Below are 21,653 nucleotides of genomic sequence, written 5' to 3'. Positions count from 1 at the left end.
GATGTTGCTGCCTGTGCCCAGGGAACTGCACGCGGCTGACACACTTCTGGCCAGCTGACCCATGTAATCTGACCTTCTGCATGCTACTCTCTTGTAAAAGGAGGCAAATACTCTTAAATCACCATCGGGATAGTTTAACACATTTTAATTTGCATTTACAAGAGGTGACAAATGGGCTTACAGTCACATTCTGTGGAAGTTTGTCAAAGAACTTTCATTTACTGGGAGCAACATGTGAGCATTGGACCAGATGATTTCAAGAGGTTCTTTCCACCCTAATTTTTTCCCTGCAATTTTAAGAATTATGTGATTGAGTGACTAAATTGAATCAAAGATTCTCAATCGGTGAGCTCTGACAGCCAAAAGTAACCAGACTATCTGAGTTGGAGTTATCATCACTATGCTGATGTTATAGTGCATTAGAGTCATGGAATAAAGGTTGGGAAAGATCTCTGAGGTCATCAAGCCCAACCTTTGAGCAAACACCACCGTGTCAACTAAACCATGGCACTTAGTGCCATGTTGAGTCATTTTTTGGACACTCCAGGGAGATAGTGAATCCAACATTTCCCTGGGCAACCCTTTCCAGTGCTTGACCACCATTTCAGTGAAGATATTCTTCCTGATGTCCAACCCGAACCTCCCCGGTGCAGCTTGAAACCATGTCCTCTTGTCGTATCACTGGTGTTGCTGTAAAGGAACTCTTGAAGCGAAAAGGATCTCAGGCACCAATAAATAACTATGGTGCCAACACAAAGAGGTTATCTTGAAATACCTGTAGCCCAGACTAGCTAACCTGTTATGTCCCTGAACTGCATGAAGCTTTTAGTGCTGCTGAAGAATTTCTTAAAGCTCACCTGGAGCAAGAATAAATTGTTGAGGAAGGAGATGTGGGAATGGGGATATTACAGAGCTCACTGGTGAGGTAGTGGTTATAGCCCCAAGCTTTATAGGTTTAAATCTCCAGATTTGTTATTGGACTGTATCTGTTTTATAATAACATGATGATTTTTCTTCACAGACTGGTGGTCTCAGACAGTTCGAAGCAAAAGTCTAACTCTGTTTTTCTGAACTATGAAGGTTGATTCAAACCCAGGAATTTTCTGATCAGACTGAGAAGCCCAAAACAGACAAACTAGAAGTCAGATGACTTAGAGGACTCAGTCCTGGACCACTTCCTTATCTCATAATCTTTGAAAATTACAAGTACCCATGTCCTACAAAATTAAGCCAAATTAAAATGGTTTTATTATTGATTTAAAAGATTCTAAAACCTCAGAATCAGATGCAGAACACTCACAGAGTGTGTCACAAATTGAATTCATTCTTTTCAAATAAATGTTTCCATTCAGGAAGAGAAAATCAATTTTTGAATGTAGTAGGCAGACAGATCAATTTGTTGTAGAGCTGTTGTTCAAGGAATCCTCATTCTCATATTATCCAGGTTTAAAAAAAAAATTGATCTAATTTAAATTTTTTAAATATGTAAATTATGCCCTCATCTGATTTCTGATGTGAGTCGGTCAAAGACTGAGACTGCACCACAGGAATCTGTTCACAGATGGTTTGTGAGCGTTTTTATTTATCTTGGTTTAACCATCATTATGATGGTATTGAGGAGCCCTTTTGAGAGCCTGGTTCGGTGTGGGCAGGCAGGGAAGGAGATGGATCCTGCAGGAGTTGAAAGGGTGCAGCAGAGAGACAGGAGGCAAATGGGAAAGACAAGAAATGGATATGCATGAACTGAACAGCCAGTGGGGAAGGAAAAAGGACTTTTGGTTCATGGCTCACTTAATTAATCAAGGCAACAACACACAGGCACCACACCAGAAGATTTAATTGGGGAGATTTTCAAGCCACAACAATGCACACCCAAACATAAAAATATAAAAAAGCCAACAGTCTAGAAAACATATGCCAATAATTCTGAAGTTAATATTACTTTTTCAGTAATAAAATCCTTGGTAGTGTCACCCTTGTTTTTGGCATGCTCAGCTTGGATCACTTCAACACAAACAGCAAAATTCCAAACATTTATGACTCTTGTCACAGTTTACTTTGCCTGCATTTTGGGAATTCCTATCACCAATGTTTAGCTGAGGATTTTCATGCACTGCATATTCAAGTAGGATTATGCTTTCCCTGCCCTGAATCAGGAACCTAAAGCTGATGACTGGGGCAGCCTGAGAGTCTCTACATCACTGTCAAACTTCTTTCTCATATGATTATAATCTGGAGAGCAGGTACAAGGCTACTCTGTATTTAGATTAATGAATGGAAATTCTCTGCTTTAAATATTTCATATTGACTGAAAGACAATGATTTTTCTGTGTTGTTCATATCCAAATGCTAGTCAATCCCTATGTTCTCCTAAGTAGCCATTGGCTCAGGTACCAAAACTTCTTTTCTCAAGTGGGATAATGCCATCCCTGGAAACATTCAAGGCCAGGTTGCTCTGGGCTCTGAGCAACCTGATCCAGTTGAAGGTGTCCCTGCTCATTGCAAAGGAGTTGGAGCAGATGAATTTTAATAGTCCTTTCCACCCGAAACCATTCTGTGAGTCTATAATATCATTTTCTTCAATGAGGTTCCACATCAGACACCACAGGAAAAGTAACACCTACCTCTCAGTACATCAATAATTTTCTTTACTTGCAGCTTTGATGGACAAGGACCTGAGTTATGGCTATCATCCTCTGTAGCTACATTTTTCTTTGAAAGAAATAAAATTCCATCCAGTCATTTCATGACACCTTTTGAGTTTCCTAGTGTTGGTACCATGATAAGGTTTTTCTTTCTAAATGTAGAGTAGACATCTCAAGTGAGTATTAATAACCTGCTTAATGTTTTTATCTCGTTCACATACAAGCCCAACTTTGGGCATGCAAACAACTTTTTGAAGATGGTGGGAATTTGCTTGTGAAGTGCTACATTTGCCTTAGCCCAATGTGCATTATTGGGGCACTTAATGATTTTTGTCCTGACCATTTTAATGCCCATTCTAGCATCTGTCATGCATGAAATTCCTCTTACTGACACACTTATGTGGATAATCTGGCATTTAACTCCTATCTTTACTGAGTCAGGTGCATTTTGCTTTCATCTTTATTCTAAGCCAATATGGTATTTGCTGATTACCTTTATCAATCTCTCTGCGCTAAATTTGAGTATATTCACTGAACAAACTGCACTATAAACAACCTGTTTGGTATGTAGATAAGAACTGGATCCTTGTAATCCAAAATTGTTATTACTTCAGGCCCCAAAAGTGTAATTTAAGATCAAAGCTTGAATTGGTATCATAAATGCAACTCAAATAAAAGGAAAACCTGAATGATTTTCAGACAAATAAAATCAGGCTAAATAAATGTAAATCTATAACAATTTAACTCACATAATTTAGTGTATTTAATTTAATTTTGTATTTTTTTTTGTTAGGTCTACAAACAGAAAGAACTCAAGGTGTTAATCAGCTGAACAGGTGAGAGCTGAGAGCACAAGTTTTTCCTAGTACTTCAGAAATTTACAAAAATCACTTGATTTTTCTACTGTATGTAATAGTATCATATCATATCATATCATATCATATCATATCATATCATATATATACTCTAACTTCTAAAATCTTATTTGCTACAATTTCACACATTATTTTGTGTGGTTTATTTTCCTTTACACAATTTTTGTTGTCCATGCCCATTACTTCTCATATCTTTAATACTTATGGTTTTACTTGGATTAGGTAAAAAAAAAATTAAACACACATGCAAAAAAGAGCAGGATTACCAACAAAATATTTTTAGCTAGTAAGAAAAAAATAAAGAAATAAAAGTCCTACAGTTTGATATTAATTGAAATGTTGATAAGCAATAAAATATACATTACAGACCAGCTCTATAAACAGCCCCAGTATACTGGTCAGTGTTTTGAATATAATTTCTGCATTTTCTTGTTGTCACTTAAATATATACTGATGCAGGCATCAAAGTCCTGCATGCAAGTTTAGTCTACCTATGACCATGTAAACTTATCAACAGAATTTAATAAATAACTGAAATGGAATTGTATACTCCCATACATGGTTAAATTTTACTTTTTCTTTTTTGTAACAAAGGTTTAATTACGTTTACAAGAGCTAAAGACCTAGAAGAAAAGTGACAGCTAATATAAATATTTTCTTGATCATTTGATAAATACTTTTTTTTTCTTTTTTCCTTAGATATTCAGCTCTTTTCAGCAGAATAACAAGGAGTAGGTAAGTTACAATGATGAATTATTCTTTCCAGTTTCATGTTCTATTTATAGCCTTTTCATTCATTAGAGCTTTTAATTTGTCTTGGGTTTGCTAGTTTTCACGCTCTCATGTATTTTTTACAAAATAATTTATTACAATCTATATTTCTTTTTTTTCAAAATTATAATCCAATTACTTTCTCAGTAAACAAGAATTCCTCCTTTTTATGTGAAATGAACTACCAGCCAAAGCAGTTTCTGATTAGACAAGCTAATTTTGAAAGAACAGATAGAATGAAGCAATGAACTGGATAGAAATAATAATGGAGCATACCTTGTTAGATAACAAATGGAACAGACTTTGGAGACAATTAATGCATGAGATACTTAATGCTGAGGTATGTTAAACAAATTTTGTCTTATTTATTTGCTGCTATAAATCATAGTTAGTTTCCTTAAATAGCGGGCTCTAACCACCCAGGTTACATCATATTTCTGTAAATAAATGCTGTGTGCTCTTTACTGGAAACGCCAGCACCCTTTGTAGGACAGCATGTATATATTTATATACACATAGATATAAATATAGACAGATCAATCAATTGGTTGATCCAGTAAAGGACACTGGTCTAACAATGTTTGGGATTAACTTCGTTGTGAAATACTTGGTAATTTCGTTCAATGGATAAATATTATTTCTTCTGCTTTGGGGTTTTAAATGAGTTACAGACTGAGAGGTCGTTACTTGCTGGGGTTCATTCTGTTTCGTCTTATACTAAAGTAGCACTTTTTATTGGGTTGTTGTGAAGAGAGGTGTGTCAGGCCTTGTTCCTCAATTTCCTGCACTTGAATCAATCTGACCTCCTCGAGTCTGAGGAGCAGCACTTCATAGACCAGTTGGAATAGGATAAGGATGAGATCATTTATAAATATGAGAAAACACCTTCCCTCACTAGCATTGCATCCAACTCAAGTTAAAGAGCCATCAAAAAGACTTCATTTTAAATGTGTGCTATTAAAGATATTAGTAGGTAGGCAGCAAAAACCACCAGTCCCATGAACACTTAATCTTTAGCCTTGAAGAAGGGAAGGGAATCATGAGTCTTCACCTCTTTCTGCAAATCCTGTAGGTACTCACATTATGCAGATTACATTGTTTTCCTGTGCTCTTATAACTTCTATGAAACCAGTCCTTCTACTCCTGTTCGTGCTGCAAACTTCAGTTTTACCTAATGCTTTAATAACAAAAACTTCTGATGGTGGTGTTTCTGGAGAAATAAAACCAATCCTCCTAAATGTGTGAATGGGTTTTATTACAAAAGCATTAACCCATTCCATCTGTGTTTCCTGCTTCCTGCTTTTATTTTTCAGCACTAATCACATGGATGGTAATATTTCTTGGTGAATGGTAACCTACCTGTAAGCATAGCATATAGTGATTTTTTTTTTACTTCCACATGCTTCCCCTTATTAACTTTCTTTCAGAGATTATGCTGCCAAATCCCTCTTGTCTCTCCTCTCTGTATATGAAATCATCTCTAGCTGCCTTCTCTCCCTTACACAAATTGAGCCTTAGTACTGATCCAGTAAAACTACTTTACTCATGAATCCCTGCCTAATTCTGTATCATTTCTCATATCCTCTATTCACAGTTTTCCAATAAGGACTTTTGCTTTCCTCTTGAGAGCTCCTACTTTGCATGAAAGTCCTTTCCAAGATCATTACCTTTCGGGCCCTGTGATTTCTCTTAGAGTACCCACTCCTATCCTCTGACTATCCAATTTACCAGTAGATATTATTTTTATACAGATTTGAGCCCTTCTGCCTTTCAGAAGTCCTTAAAATGTCAGAAAACCACTCTGCCAGAGAACACACAAACACAGTTACAACTGACTGACTGCCAGTTATTAATAATATGCGTTATTAACATATATTATGTGTTAATAAATATGACCAAATCTAACTTGGCCTGCCTGCTCCCTCTCATTATATATGTATTCAGTGAAGAACAGAGGTTAAAGATTAAAGAGTCATCTAGGTTGGTGGAAAGGTGGGTAATAGACAAGAGAGTCATTCCGTGTTTTATTTGTACATCCTATTTTCATTTCTCATGCCAGAAAAAGATGTTTGCTTTCTCATGTCTCAATCAGATCCTCCAGGTGCTTCATACTTCTGTCAAATGTGACAAAGTTTAGTAATTGGTCTAATGTGGGCTTCTATTTGGCTATTATTTTCTTCCTGGCCAGGTGTAGGCCAGGGTTTGGTGCTGCTGCAGAGCAAGAGATTTAGAACACAGCAGGTTGTGCTTTAAGATTCAGCTGTCTTAGGATATGCAATGAAGGGATAGATACAAGCCTGGGAGCACAGATTGAATATCTCACATGGAAACACCAAGGCTGATGTGTTCCCAGTTTAGCCTGAATAAGTTGGAGAGACAAGGGTGGAAAGACACCTGAAAGCAGGAACCAGGGTGATGGGAGAGCAAGAACCATTCTGAGGAGGAGAAAAATTATGGAGGCAGATTGTAACAGTAACCAGTGGTGATTTCCAACACTTATTCTATCAAAGCTCCTCCAGCACAGCCCCGTGAGGGGCCTGGGGACCAGGGAGCTCTCTGAGGAGTGATGGTGAATGAGCTAGCCTAGAGACAATGAAGATTTCAAGGCTTGCCTGTATTTCATTAGAAAACTGAGTAAAATCAGCTCATTTCCTGGGAAATTGTTCTCTATTGATGAACCAGCATTTTCTGTAGGAAGACAAATATTCTGTTGATTATTTTGACCATCGTAATTTCATATCTTGTGCTATTTCTGTCTGCTCCTTGACTCGCAGGAATTGTCATTTTTAGTTGCATTTGCACATTGACTCAACACTGTCTGGAGGCCATAGATTACAGCACAAATAGCCATAGAAATTGAGAGATTTAGGATGTTTTTTGTTTCCTATCCAACTAATGAACCCCCTAACTAAAGCTGCCAGAAATTGAGACTGTCACATGACTGATCAGTCCTGAAAAAATGGAACCATAATGCAACATTTCAATGTGGATATGTTCAGCATGTTTCAATATATTTTTTGGTATTGCTGGCATAGAAATATACCACAGCAAAACATCAAATTGCTAAGTGTGGATAGTTTATACCCAAGCAAAGTACAATCACAAGTGCTGACACTGTACTCCTCCTTTTGTGGCAAAGCTGATTTAAATTTAAGTTTAGTTCACACTTTTTAATTTATTTCTCCGTTTAATTTCCTCTTTTCATATAGGGAAAATTATGATCTTATGAAACTGACATGAAATGATCAAACAATATTGAACAACCTAATGAAAATCTTAAGCAAAAGTCATTGTGAATTAGGTATTTGCTAAACTGACAACACAAGCCTTTGTAAACCTGATATTGTTCTTATGTAAACTCATGAATGGAGACTTTCTCAAATAAATTACTTAATAACATCAGAGTCATTGGCTGAGTAAATATATCCCAGGGGCGCATACTAAGATTCCTGAATTTAAATGTTGAATAGAACTTCATATTTGTCACCTTTACTAACGAGTTTTTCCTTATGAAATCATTATTAGCATGAAAAAGTTAAATTTTGTATCTAATTTCTTGAATTAATGCTGTTTGAAGACCCTAAGGGTTTGAAAGTTCTTTCACTGGAATTCATCATTTACATAATTTTCATAGCCCCAACACTTTGCTCTCTGCTATGAATGCACATTGTGGAGTTTTTATGCATTAAAGCAGCAACTTCTATTTTTCTCCACACAAAACAATTAAAAGAAGAATAACAGGTAATAAACATTTTTAATCTTTAATATTACATTAACAGTGAAGTGCCATATTTCATGCTTTCACAACCACATTGCATGCTGAATGATGCATTTTTGGTCCCTCACTATGAAGATATTTGATTAGAAAAGAAAAACAATTGAGTTATTTGAGATCAGTGGAGCTTTCCATCATTTCCTGCTTGAGAAACTTGTGAGTGCACAGCAGCATGGCCAGATTTTTAAGCAGACTAGACCATATTTTCTCAACTCTACATTATCATAGTTCAGCCATGATCTATGAATGTTTACTTGATTTTATTTTTTTTTTGTTGCTAATATAGCTTATTATATGGGAGATTTATTCTCTTTTAAGCTGAAACCAGCACTGCACAGTTTCTGACAAAAATTTCTCTTGATGTTAACCTCTCCTCTGCTCACTGATATTAATAATAATTTTTATTACTGCAGGTCTTTTTCACTCAGGGTCATGGACATATGGTAGAAGTAAGAGATAAGGGTAGCATGGACCCAAAGTGGAAAACCAAATTAGCAGCAAAGAGAGATTTAATTTCTGCATTCTTTGGGCTTAACATAACTGCAAAGGAAACATGACAGTCCAGACAGTGTTTTGTACAGAAAAACTGAACTTATCTCTGTGTCAGGGCTAAACTTGTTTGAAAACAGCCCACAAATAATCTTTATGTGGTAGACAAATCTGTTCCCCAATTTAACAATGTGCATAAGAATTTTTATTGTTATTGTTGCCATTATTATTATTATTATTATTATTATTATTATTATTATTATTATTATTATTATTACTATTGTCTGTGCACAGTGAAAACACTAATGTAAATAATGCATTCTGGTTTGTGGCAAACTTTTGGTAAGGATTCAATGTGAGATGAAGATTCCTCTCTTAGGTATACATTTCTCACCCCACTATGGGTGTCTAAAGGGCCATTGTAGCCACATAAAATGAACAGACTTTACCAAATGCTTCTCCCTTGGCTGGGATGGGAACACATTTAATGGAATTACTTCTATATGTTCAATATTTAAAGTCTGAATCTGAAGCCAAATGTGATCTTTGAGTTTGATTCATTTGCCCATATATTCACATCTAGTATTATTTAGGAAGCCTAGTGTCATGTACTCATATAATAAAAGAATTTATGCCACCTTCTTACAGCAGCCCCTGGAATTACTCTCTACTATCCCAGCTCAAAATGAAGAAGCAGCTTCATGCAGTTTAAAACAACCATAATTTACCTTGCATTTCTAAATGCAATGCAATGAGGTGAATACTGACTCTTTTTAAAGCCAGTTTATTGTGTGTCAGATATCCTCCAATCTTCTTCAAAATTTATGTAACAAGCATGCTCTTGTTTTTCTATAGAACTAAAATCACACATCTGTGTGTTTTCTCCAGTCACAAAACATATAGAAATATCTTCTTGGTGCATTACCTAGATTATTCCTGTTGTCTTCCAACTGAGCTTCAAGTGCCACGTTATGTTAATCTTGCTGCTCTTCCCACCTAGGGACGATACCAAAGAGTGTCAGGGATGGAAAATAAAGAACAGCCTTGAATATAAACTATTAAATCCAGATGTTACAATTTTTGCTGATCAGTGTTTGATATACAAAGGTCTTAAATCAAATACTGGCAGAGAATGAACCAATGAAACCCTGTAAGTCTGTCTTTTGAACATCAGCAGCTTCCCTTCAAACCTTGTCCAACATCTTCTCTCTGGACAAATCATTCTACTTGACATAGTGGAGGAAATCCAGTCTGTGTGATCAACTGTGCACAGTTTCAAATTTCCAACAAATCATGTTAGTGCTTCGAAAACATGTGGTACTGCAGGAATGAGCCATATCAAAGTTATTCATTTTGGACTCCAAATGAACAACCTCAGAACAGCTTGTTGGAAGCCCCTGGCACTTAGTTACAGTCAAATGTGATGATGGCTTGTAATGTGCATGTCAAAAGGAGGTCAGCCATCAGAGGCTGCTCACTACCAACCCTCCTTTTCCATGAGCCAAATCGCTGCCCAGATGCTCGTCGAGCCTCATTACCATAATGCCAATGTTATCCAGGTTCAAATGTGGGGTTTGCTGGCGCTCCAAACACATACTAAAGCCACTGAAAAACTCCATCAATGACTGCTATGCTGCTCATGGGTGCCAAAATTCAGCTGGCTCAGAATTTTGAGGGATTTTGAGTTGTTTGCTCTGTCCTAACTCACTGTGTTGTAAATTCTGGTTTGTGAGATATCAGACATTAAATGAATCTGGATGATTGGGCTTGTTTGGCAATTTCCAATATCTAAACCCCCAAATCAGCACTTCTCAAAGTTTTCCACTAATTTTTGTGGACTCTGGATGCAGCTATTGGAAAACCAGCACCTGACATCCATTGTCCTAGTAGGATTCACCAAATTTGTCACCCTGTGATGATGTGCTCTTCAGGCATAATTTTCTCTGATTTGCAGTATCTCCTCGTAACCCAGGCACTCTCCTTCTTTACTCACTCCAACAATAATGGGCACAAATTGAAAGGAAAGCACTCATGAAACTCAAAGTAAAATATGTAACTCAAATATTTATACCATAGCAAAGTTTGATTATAAATCAAAACTATTTGGACTTATTTTAGGATTTCATGAAAATATATTGCTGCTTTGTAAACCAAAGCTATGAAAAATATAACTAATGGTACCAAGACAACATTAGTTACATAATCATATCTGTTTATCTATTCTAGTTTAAATAACTCAGAGACATGTTCCATTTCATTACAATTAGCGCACTGATTTTAGGTTTGTTGACCTAAGTTTCATCTATGTATCTATCCATCAGAAGACCTTGAAGGCATATCAAACTTGAGTTTCATTTAATCATCCCACTATTTTCAGCTTTTTAAAAAGTATTTATTAGATAGAATGAAAAAAATCTAATTTATTAAAATTTTTCTCAGTGCTACATTTTTCCTTTATGCACACTAGTACCTTGTAATGTTACTTATACAAAATACACACTTCTGAGAAAATTTTACTCATTGGTGTAGAATTGTGTCATAAGTTGGAGGAGAATATTTAAGAACAGAAAACACTATTATTTTTTCTATGTTGTTTTCCTGTCATTTTGACCTTCTCTTCCTTTTTCACTTTCTTTTCCTTAGGTTTTGATTACCCTTTCCTTAGTTTGGGAACACAGTAAAGTTCCCCATGTCATTTATTGTCACCATTGTCATTTCTCTTGTGTGACACATATTTTGTCTTTCCTCTATTCAGAGAAGAGAAGATGGATGGTCAGAAAAGATTTCTTTTATTCTTATTCTGTTATTTTTGTAGCGTGTAAGTTCATATTTTTTCAGTGGTTTTCATTGATTTGAATTGCTGTAACAGGTACTCAGTGCAAAGTCTGAGCTTGTACGGTAATTAAAGTGAGAGAATCTCAAGCTATTTAACTTAATAAGGGGAAGTTAACCGACTTGATCAGAGTCTAATACTTGCAGAGGGAAGAATTTCTGATATTCATTGACTCTTTAATTTAGCAGAAAAGTATATAACAAGATCCAGGCAATGGAGATGAAGCTTGACAAATTCAGAGGTAGAAATAAGATACTCAGAGTGTAATTAACCGTCACATCTTCCCTACAGATGTGTTAGACTCTTTGCTGCCTGCAGTTTTGAAGTCTTAAAAGTATTCTGACAAAATCTCAATATTCAAATTCAGTTTACTGCCTGGTTGTGATGATGATAGGCTGAGATTCCTGTGTAGAAGTGCAGGAAATTAGCTTTACAAGCCTTATTGGGTTTCACCCATGTTTATAGCAGAATCCTCTGTTGAAGTTCTGGTTTCTGGTGAAAATAATACAGGAGGAATAATAAATAATAGTAATAGTAATAATAATCGTAATAGTTGTTGTTGTTATATATTTTGAAAATAATAATTTAAAATAGATAATAATCCCTAATGTAAAGGCAGTTATATTATTATGCACTATGGAGACAGAGGTGCCTTCTTAACAGCCTGACTTTGACATAGCATGGTCCATACTCCAAGAGATTAAAATAAGACAATGAATGTGAATTTGATTTCCTGGTGGAAAAGCCCTATTAATATCAGCCTCTACTCAAGAAAAAACACATGTTCATCCCACACACGTTAGGAGTGTGATTCAGGTCTACAGATTTGACATCAATTTGGAGACAATTGTCAAGTTATGCCAAAATATCCTTCACAGAGTCAACAGAAAAGGTCTTCCAGTTCCCGCCTATAAAAGTTTAGGTTTTATACCAAAGTTCTGGGCCAAAACCACTTTCTGGAAAAGCCTGTTTCTCTTCTTTATCTATGTAATGGTTCTAAGAGATTAAACCTCTAACTTCAGTAACTACTTAGGATTTCAGGAAAACGCATAAGTAAATCTCTGACAACCTTCAAAAATTGCAACTTCCCATTTGCGTTTTGCTCCCTAAATAACTGTGAGTGCTGTCTAGATGCAACACTTGACAGACCTTCTCTTTTTGTCTTTGAACTCACAGTCCTCTTAGGTAAGCTCGTTCTTTTAAAAAATTTTGGAGGGATTTGTCAGGCTAATTGTAGGCTTCTTGGGACAATTATCCTCAATTCACTTTACATTAAAAAAAAATTGTTTTCAGGGCATGATTCACATCCTGTAATGTACTGCTAGATATGAACTGCATTCTAATAATGTCTTTTTCCCTGTAACCACTAAGTCAGGTTACAGAAATTAGTTAGGGTTTAGATATTGACATGGGAGACATCTGAAGTTAGGTCATATGATCTTCCAAAGGTTGCCATTCCAAGCTTCTTCATCTGGTCAAATTAAAAAGGGTTGAACAGATCTACATGTAAATGAATATACCTTGGAATAACAGTAAATGAGTTTTTTACTGCATGATGCATGCATGCGTCATTCATTGACTATTTTAATACAGGACAGAAATCCTGTGTTACACAATGGCAGAAATAAATTCTAAACACACTGTAGAGAACATTTCTTCTGAATAAGTCTTTAATATGAAAATGGCACATCATATGTGAGGTTCCATCAGCATTTCTGTAACTCAGAACAGGGTTATTACGCTTTGGAGTGTACACATGACATTTGGGTACTTTTAAGTGATTGAATGCTAGCAAACTACATCACATCCCTCTTTTGAAAATGTATGTGCTCCCAGAGTTCATATCCTGGAAAAGTCCTGGGTCATAGGTATAAGGACAAAGAGATGAGGAGAAAGGGAAAAGATGTTACCCATAAGGTCAAAACGCTCCTTTTCATTTTGAGAGAATAGGTTTTTTTAATTCAGAAGAAAATTTGGAAGAAAATAGCAAAGCTTTGAAGGTAGAGATTTCTTTTTCCATAGGGATCTGGAGTGGAGGAAAATGGAGGTATGGAAGAATGCCAGGTTTAAAGGCACAGGCATTGGGACTATCCCAATATGACCAAGAGAAGGAGAAGGATGGTAGAACATGAAAAGGAAACATAAACAAGTCTGGGACAATGTTGGTCCTTAACACTGAAAGACTTTAGAATGACAATGAGCTCATCCCTTGGTAGTCTCAGACCTCAGAGACAAGGGTAGAAGTTTGGAGAAAGGAAGATTTCCCCTTGGTCATGAAGGGCTGGGTTAGAGGTCAGCTAGACAGATGTAACACCCATAAATCCACGGGCTCTGGTGGGATGCACCCATGAGTGTGGAAGGAGCTGGCAGAGGTTTGTTGCTAAGCCATTTGCAATCATTGAAATTCATGGCAAACAGGAAAGGTGCCAGTGCTACTCCCATCTTCGGAACGGGCAAGGAGATCCCAGGAAACACCAGCCAGTCAGTCTTACCTCCATCCTTGGAAAGGTGATAGAACAGGTCGTTCTGGAGGTCATCACCAGGCATGCAGAAGAAAAGAAGTTCATCAGGAGTAGTCAGCAGGGATTCACCAAGAGGAAATCATGCTTGACCTGTCAGACAGCTTTCTGTGATGGCATGGCAGGGTGGGTCAATGGAGAGCAGTGTGTGTTTTCTGCCTCAAGTTTAGCAAGATTTTAGCACTGTCTGCCATAACATCCTCATAGGTAAGTTCAGGAAATGAGGGCTGGATGAATGGACAGTGAGGCTGAATGGCAGAGCTCAGAGGGTTGTGGTCAGCAGAGCAGAATCCAGCTGGAGATCTGTAGTCAGTGGCATTCCCCAGAGATCAACATTTATTTAGCTTCTCTTTTCCAGTCTTATTTCACTTGTTTACTTATGGCTTGGATGAAGGGACAGAACACACCCTCAGCAAGTTTGCTGGTGACATGAAACTGGGGGGAGTGGCTTGATACACCTGAAGGCTGTGCTGCCATTCAGCAGGAACTGGGTTAGGGGGTCAATCTCCCAGGCTGAAGAATTGGGTCTAGAGAAACCTAATCAAGTCCTACAAGGGCAAATGTAGGGTCATGCACCTGGGGAGGAATAACCCCAAGTACCAGGACAAGTTGGGAGCTGAGCTGGCAGAGAGCAGCTCTGCAGACAAAGACCTGGGAGTGTTAGTGGGTGACAAGTTGACCGTGATCTGACAGGTGAGAGTGGTGTCATATCTGTGGTGACTGTCAGGATCCACACCTCAGCAACATTTTTAGAGAGAGCTCTTTCCCACTGAGAACCTGATAATGAAGCAGATGTAATTGCATCAAAGTATGACTGGCTCATCTCATTGCAACTTTAAAGCCTTTCATTCCTTCTGCCTTGGAAGCAAGTGAATTTAGTTCAACTCTGTGCTTCTGAATGGTTTATCAGGAGTAAGTGACTTTGAATTTTAGTCTTGATACAGTTTCAGAGTAAAAGCTTCCTAAGGGTTGGCTCTACTAAGTAAACACAGCAGGAAATCCAGCTGTGAGTTGCTCTGTAGGCTTGGCTGTTTGTTGAGAATATCTTTTGAGGTTCTCAGATTCATACCCTATCACACTAAAAAGCAACACCAGGTAGCATCTCCTGGCAATGTTCATGTACTTGCTAATAAGGACTCCTCAAAACTATCAAGTTGCTACATACAATTCTCAAGTGGTGGAACTCTCATAAAGTAACTATTTGCGTTTTATTTCCACCAACCTGCAATAAAATTTCACACTGCTCAGGTAAGATTGCATTTTTAACCCATAAGACTACACTTTTACCCAAAGCAGAAACAGAAAGAAAAAAAAAAAAACACACACACATTTGTGAACATATTGTGAATCTTGTCACAACAATTTGCTGTTGGCCCATTTCTATGTTTTATTTTCTTAGAATGCATCCGAGCTACCAGTCTGGGACATTTGAAAATGTAATTGAGCTTGATAGCAAGCGATACAGTTAATTCTGTTGGTAAATGTTGTGCAGTGCTAATTGCTAGTTCTAAATTTAACAATTAGTTTAGAAAATCTGAAGTGCAATTTATAATGGGATATAAGCTGCAGGCTTCAGCTTGTACCAGCTTTTTTATTATTATTACTTATACCCATTTAGGAGGATGCAGCAGAAAAAATTTAACCAAGAATCAAGATGCATGCCTAATTTAACTTCAACCAAATTTAACTATACATCTAGTAAATTTTCTATGGCTGCAAAACATGTTCTAACAAATTAAGCTTGTATCAAGTATTCTGCTTTCTACAGTTTATAATTATACATTAACTGATATTGTCATCCTAAACTTCATTAAATTCTTTAAAATTGTCATTGATGTTGTCTATCAGAAGAGTAGATTTGTACAGGTCTATGTTCTCCCTCCTTTAAAGACAAATGTTGCTGTTTTTCAGTATATGGGATTTTGAAACCCGGAATGACTCTTGCAGATTTTGCTTTGGACATTCTGCAATGCAAATGTATTTGAGATAATAAAACATGATCAGGAAGGAATTAAACCTGAGATGATAAATCATATTTTCCTCACATTAAAGATTTTGTGTTGCAGAATCACTGGACAGTTGAAGTTGAAAGAGATCTGGATACCTTTTAGTTGACTTGGAAATGTTCAAGTCCAGGTTGGATGGGGCTCTGAGCAACATGGTCTAGTGGAAGGTGTCTCTGCCCATGGCAGAGGGGTTGGAACAAAATAACCTTCAAAGTCTCTTCCATCCAAAACCATGCTATGATTCTATTCTACTAAATCCCCTGCTCACAACAGAGTCAGTTATTGCAGATGATCCAAGATTATGCCCAGAAATGTTTTTGACTCTCCCTAAAGACAGACACTCCACAGCCTTTCTGGGCAACCTGTTCCAGTTTCATGACATTCACAGTAAAAGAGTTTTAATGGAATCTCCTGCTCTTCAATATGGGTCTCTGACTTCTTGTTCAGTCACCTGAGCCTTCTTTCCTCCAGGCTGGATAACCCCATCTCTCTCAACCTCTCTCTGTTTAGGAGGTGCTCCAATTCCTTAAGCATCTCAATGGCCTTTTGCTGGACTTCCTCCAATGTCAATGTCAATGTCTGTCTTGTTCTGGGAAGCACAGAGCTGTGCACAGCGCTCCAGAGGTGTCCCTACTGCTGAGCAGAGGGCAGGATCTCCTCACAACGTGTCCTGGACCTGCTGGACACGTTGTGCCCACTGCACCTGGGGAAACCAATGGCCTGGCTTGCCACAGGGGTGCACCATCTGTTCATGGCCAGCTTGGTGGTCCACAGGACACAAAGGTCCTTCTTTTCCCAGCTGCTTTCCATCTGTTTGGACCCCAGGATATGTTGGTGTGTGGAATTGTTCCTCTCTGTGTGCTGGGCTCCGTGTTTCCTTTCAGTGTCTTCATCAGGTCCAGGTTGTCCCATTTCTGCAGCCTGCTGAGGTTTTTCTGAACAGCATCACAACCAACTGGTGCATCCATCACTCCTCCCCATTCCATAACACCTGTAAATATGTTAAGTGTGCACTTTGTCTCATTAACCAGGCCTTTAATGAAGCTGCTACACATCACTGGCCTCAACATTAACCCCTGGGATTCTTCGCTTAACTTTTCTAGTTTCTCTATATTTATCCTGATTTCTGTCTCTTTCAAGTATGCAAATCTGCCTTTAGTCACTCTTTTCTGTTCAGATCTTTAGAGTAGTGTAAAGATACTTTGGTTTTGTCATTAGCAATAAACATAACTGGATTTATCAAGTTACATAACCCTAGAAAGATTCACTTTTGAGAAAGGCCAGGTCCTTGGCTAGGATAAACCACCATGTTTCGTTAAGTGTGTCCTGCCAGACTTGCATTGGCTGAATATTTGGCTCCAAAAGCTCCTTTTGAAGTCAGTGAAGTCCTTATTGCCATCCCTGTGGAATGTGAAAAATTGCACTCCTGATGTAATTTTTTAGGTAGAACAGAGACAAGAATTTTCCTAACCAAAAAAGTATTATAGTTTTTTAAACTTTACAGTTTAAGCTACTGCTCCAGCATGAGGGAAAATAATGATGAAAGAATGATCACACAGTAAATAATTTTCAGCCCACAGAAAGAGCATTTTTGCTCTCCCACACAAGTCCAAGGGCAATAAAAAAACTCGAGACTAGTAATGATAGCTTGATTTTCTCCTGCACTGCCCCAGCCTAAATAGTGTAATTTTCCTGTCATATAAAAATATCTGAATGACAACAAGGCAATACTGTAGTTCTGCACCCTACTTAGTATCGACCTCAGGTGTGAATTGCCAGTTCATTACTCTGAGACAGTTACCTGTCTTCTCTTCCACTTAATCTTCCTTTACATAAAATAATTCAGATACCTTGTGCCTCTACCAGTCTTCCATCACAGTCCTCCTGCGATGCCGAGCACAACAAAAACTCCAGTGACCTTAATGACTCTTGCCTCGGGTCCTCAAGGGATGGGCTGTGATGAAGTGAGATGTGCATCACACAACCACAATGGACACAGCAGAAGGAGGAAAAGGGGGAGGATATTTCACCTTGCCTTCAGCTCTAAGATGTGCTTAATGGATTGAACACTTTTTAAACCAACACACAGTGCCTTGTCCAAGCCTGTGCATTTTTTTTTTCCTTTCAGTGGCAGGTTCACAATCTGACATTCATCTTTCTGAGTGAGAAGAAAATAGGTTAAATGGAGTAAAAACGTTACTTTGCTAAAGATGACTTGCATCCAAGTATACCACCTGTTTTGTAGCAGTCTTGTGCAGGATTGCTGTGGCATTCACATCACCAATCTGGAAATAACACACTTCTTTTATGGTTTTGCTGTGACCCCTTGCAAGACCTCTTTGCCGAAAGCCAGGTGAATTAAATGAGCTTAAAAGCAATAAACTATATACTTTACCCTATCATCATTGAAATGAACAAGATTATACTTCCAGCCTCTTTCAGAGATTAAGGTTAGTTCCAAGCATTATGGATACAGTACCAAAGGAACAATAAATTGTTACTACAGTCCATAAAATCATTGTAACTATAATACATCTCAGTTGATACAAATCAACATTTTTAGGATATAATATAACAAAGATGAGCCTTTAAATGATGAGCAGTATTTCACTCTTTTATTGGTTGAACTAGGGAAGGTTTTTATCTTGCATTTGTGAAGAGGCAGTTAAGATGTAACTTCCAGGATTCTCATCAAATGGATTTAGAAGATTCCATAACAAAAAATCAAGAGAGGCAAAGGGTCACTAGACATCATCAGATAATTATAAAAATTACAGAGATAGCTTGGGTATTTGTGAAGTTTCACCATCGGGCATTGCAAACATCATCTTTTTATCTACTTTAAGTGCCCAGCAAGGACTTTAATAGTCAGCATTTAGATGAAAGAACACAAAATATTTTGATGATATTAGATACAAACCAGGTAGGAGGCAAAGAGTTAAGGTAAATTCTGGCAGCTTCTGAGCAGCTCTTCAGCAAAAGAAAATACAAAAAAATATTTTTCACATTTTACCCTTCAAAACTAATGCAATATTAAAAAGATAACTTCAATAAAACCAGAAAGAATTCACAACTAATAATGCAGAGTTTGTCCAAGGCCTGGTATGAGTCCTGTCACTGCTAGTTGCAAAGCTCTTATGCCTCCATGTATTCTTATTGCTTTTTAAAGCAATCGGGACTTGAAAGCAATCCAAAGCTACATTGTTATGTTGTAAATTGATGTACATCAGCGTTAAGCCAGTCATTAGTGTGAAGGGAACCAGAAGAAGACAGGGAGGACATAAATTATTTAGCACACAGGGCATCAGCATTCAGCATAATATTTTTCCATATGCTTCCCTGTTTAATATAAAAAATAAATGTGCACACATATACACACATCCACAGTTACAGACGTTTTCTATCAACCCTTCAGCTCTGAGCCTCTCTGAGATAATATCACTCAGATTTAATCCAAATGCTTTGTCCAACTGTCTTCATAATGTCATTATTGTATCTTTTGTATTTGGTGAGTAGAGGGACAAATATGCTAAGTCTGGTGTTGACTAAGATGTACCCATGGTAAGGTTTGCAAACCTCTCAGGTCTTGATCTGTTGTTTTTGTTAAAAACACGATTTGTTTAAAATCAAATGCTTTTCACAATTTTAGCCATCATTTTTTGTACTAAGATCAATAGACCCTATTTGTGTTCATACCTTTCATGGTTTTAATTAATTATCCTATGTGTCGAAAAAATACTCAGCAACTTTACAGAGAAATTATTTCTGCAACTAGTCATAAGAGAAAGATGTCTTAAAAGGGATGTCTTATAACCCAAGAGTGTACCAGAGGAGGAAAAAAAACCCTCTTCTCTATTAAAGAAATAGAAATCATCATTTTTTAAAATCCAATTTTCTTTTACAATTTTCCCTGTATTTAATGTACAAGCTGCACTGAGTGAAAACTTAATTTGAACCAGGCAATGTCATTTTCAAATTTATAATCAATAATAAAAAAATGTTACCATGTATTTGTGGTGCCACAATGGAACATTTATGAAGCTGTATCTGTCCACTCCCATTTGCATGAAATATTTGTGGTCCTGCCATGAGTCACAAACCTCAGGACTAAATTTGAAACACATGCTTCTTAATAGCCTCTCTTTAATAATGTATCTGTGTTCCTAATCAATGTGAGTGAAATGTTTTCATAATTTAATAATAAAGTGGGTGCATTCAGAATCTTGAACAGGTGAGGATAAATCATGTTTGCCTGTGAGTAACAGCTTTTATCATTTACTCAGTGGGATCATAATGTATTCTTTCAATCTGCACCAAAGGTAGTAGCAGGAAGCTATTTTATAGATTTCTTGGTAATCTGAGCTGATGTTATACCTGTTACAGGACACTTCCAATAAAATAGAAACACAGCAGGATGAAAAAAGATACAAATGGTGTATTTATACCAGTCAATAAAAGCATGACTCTGTAGTAATAGGAAATTTGTTCATGAATTGTGAAGTACCAGTGGCTCAGTTGGTAAGGTATTAAAGTAATTCATGTCCTGCCTTTGTAACTTTTTCTTACAATTGTACCTTTAATTTGCTGTCTCATTTTCATTGACAATGAGAAAAAGTAAGCCAGATATATTCACAGATCTTAGAATCAAAGCAGTTTAGTGGAATGAGTTTTTATTTTGCAGATCATCCTCTGTAACAAGAAGGAAGTCTAGCACACATGGACACGTGAACTCATTTCTAATGGCTCAAATTCATGTTTTAGAACTTGTCTTTTAATGATGCAAGACATATTTTGTTTGGGATGCCAGGTCTACTTAGCAACAACTTAGCACAGAATTGCTTCCAAAAATGTTAGCGCTGTGAACTGCTCTCTGCAGCTAATACATGTCAGCAAATACTTTTCTCCTCTTTGCTGAAACTCAGCAGATTTTAGGGGTACTGCCATCAGGCACAAAGGTTGCCATTTGGGCTCAGTTTGCAGGACAGAGTCAGTAATTTGGGAAAGAGCATTACAGAAATGGAAGTTAATAGGGTGTGCCAGACTCCGACCCTGGTCACGCTGCTGAATTGCCATCATTCTAGAATGAGTAAAAATTATTCTGCTTTATGGTTACTCTCAGTAGGTTGTGATTCTCATCAGAGTGAGTCTTGAATTACTTTTAAACCAGGAAACGAAAATTAAATACATTGAAGAGAAATGGAGTAGCCATACTGCATCAGAAGTGTAATTTCTATGTCTGGCTGGAGGTGATTTTTATATCTCAGTTATTCTCTAAATTTTGGTAAATAGAGTTGGTTTAGCATATTTGGGTGTCTCCATTCTTTTAACTGTGCATTTTCTGAAGAATTTTAATGTCTAAAGGGATAATTCTCTATTGCTTTTGTTTTACCACATATACATTTGTTAATTTTTTCCTGGATAGGAAATTCTGATTTTTATAAACATGTACTTTTAGAGCCTACAACTCTAACCACATTCAGTCTGTAAGGGAATGTTCTTTCTACCTTCTATGGGAAAAAAGAAATCACGAGTGGTATAAATTTTGCATTTCATTTCCTCTTTAGTATATAAATCTTGTGCAAAGGAAATAGGGCCTCCATTATCTCTTAGAGATGAAACAGCTTCTAATATGGATAGTCTGCATTCCCTCTGTCATGTTCCTGAGGGATAGGTTAATAAATAATGAACTAAATGTCATATTTTGAAGTCTCTTAGTTCATGGTGATGCAGCTTTCTTGCA

General features: G+C 37.1%; 1 long non-coding RNA gene across 1 annotated transcript in view; it reads left to right on the top strand.

The window, feature by feature from the left end:
- Positions 1 to 21,653, top strand: part of LOC121340583 — a 154,795-nt gene that overhangs the window by 92,798 nt on the left and 40,344 nt on the right. The window contains exon 2 of the long non-coding RNA XR_005953330.1: positions 4,220 to 4,255. This is a non-coding gene — a long non-coding RNA (uncharacterized LOC121340583). The remainder of the gene's footprint in view (positions 1 to 4,219; positions 4,256 to 21,653) is intronic.

Source organism: Onychostruthus taczanowskii, unplaced genomic scaffold (assembly GCF_017590055.1).
Source record: "Onychostruthus taczanowskii isolate IOZ18803 unplaced genomic scaffold, ASM1759005v1 scaffold41, whole genome shotgun sequence".
Taxonomy (NCBI): Eukaryota; Metazoa; Chordata; class Aves; order Passeriformes; family Passeridae; genus Onychostruthus; species Onychostruthus taczanowskii.
This window is presented reverse-complemented; position numbering and strand designations above follow the sequence as displayed.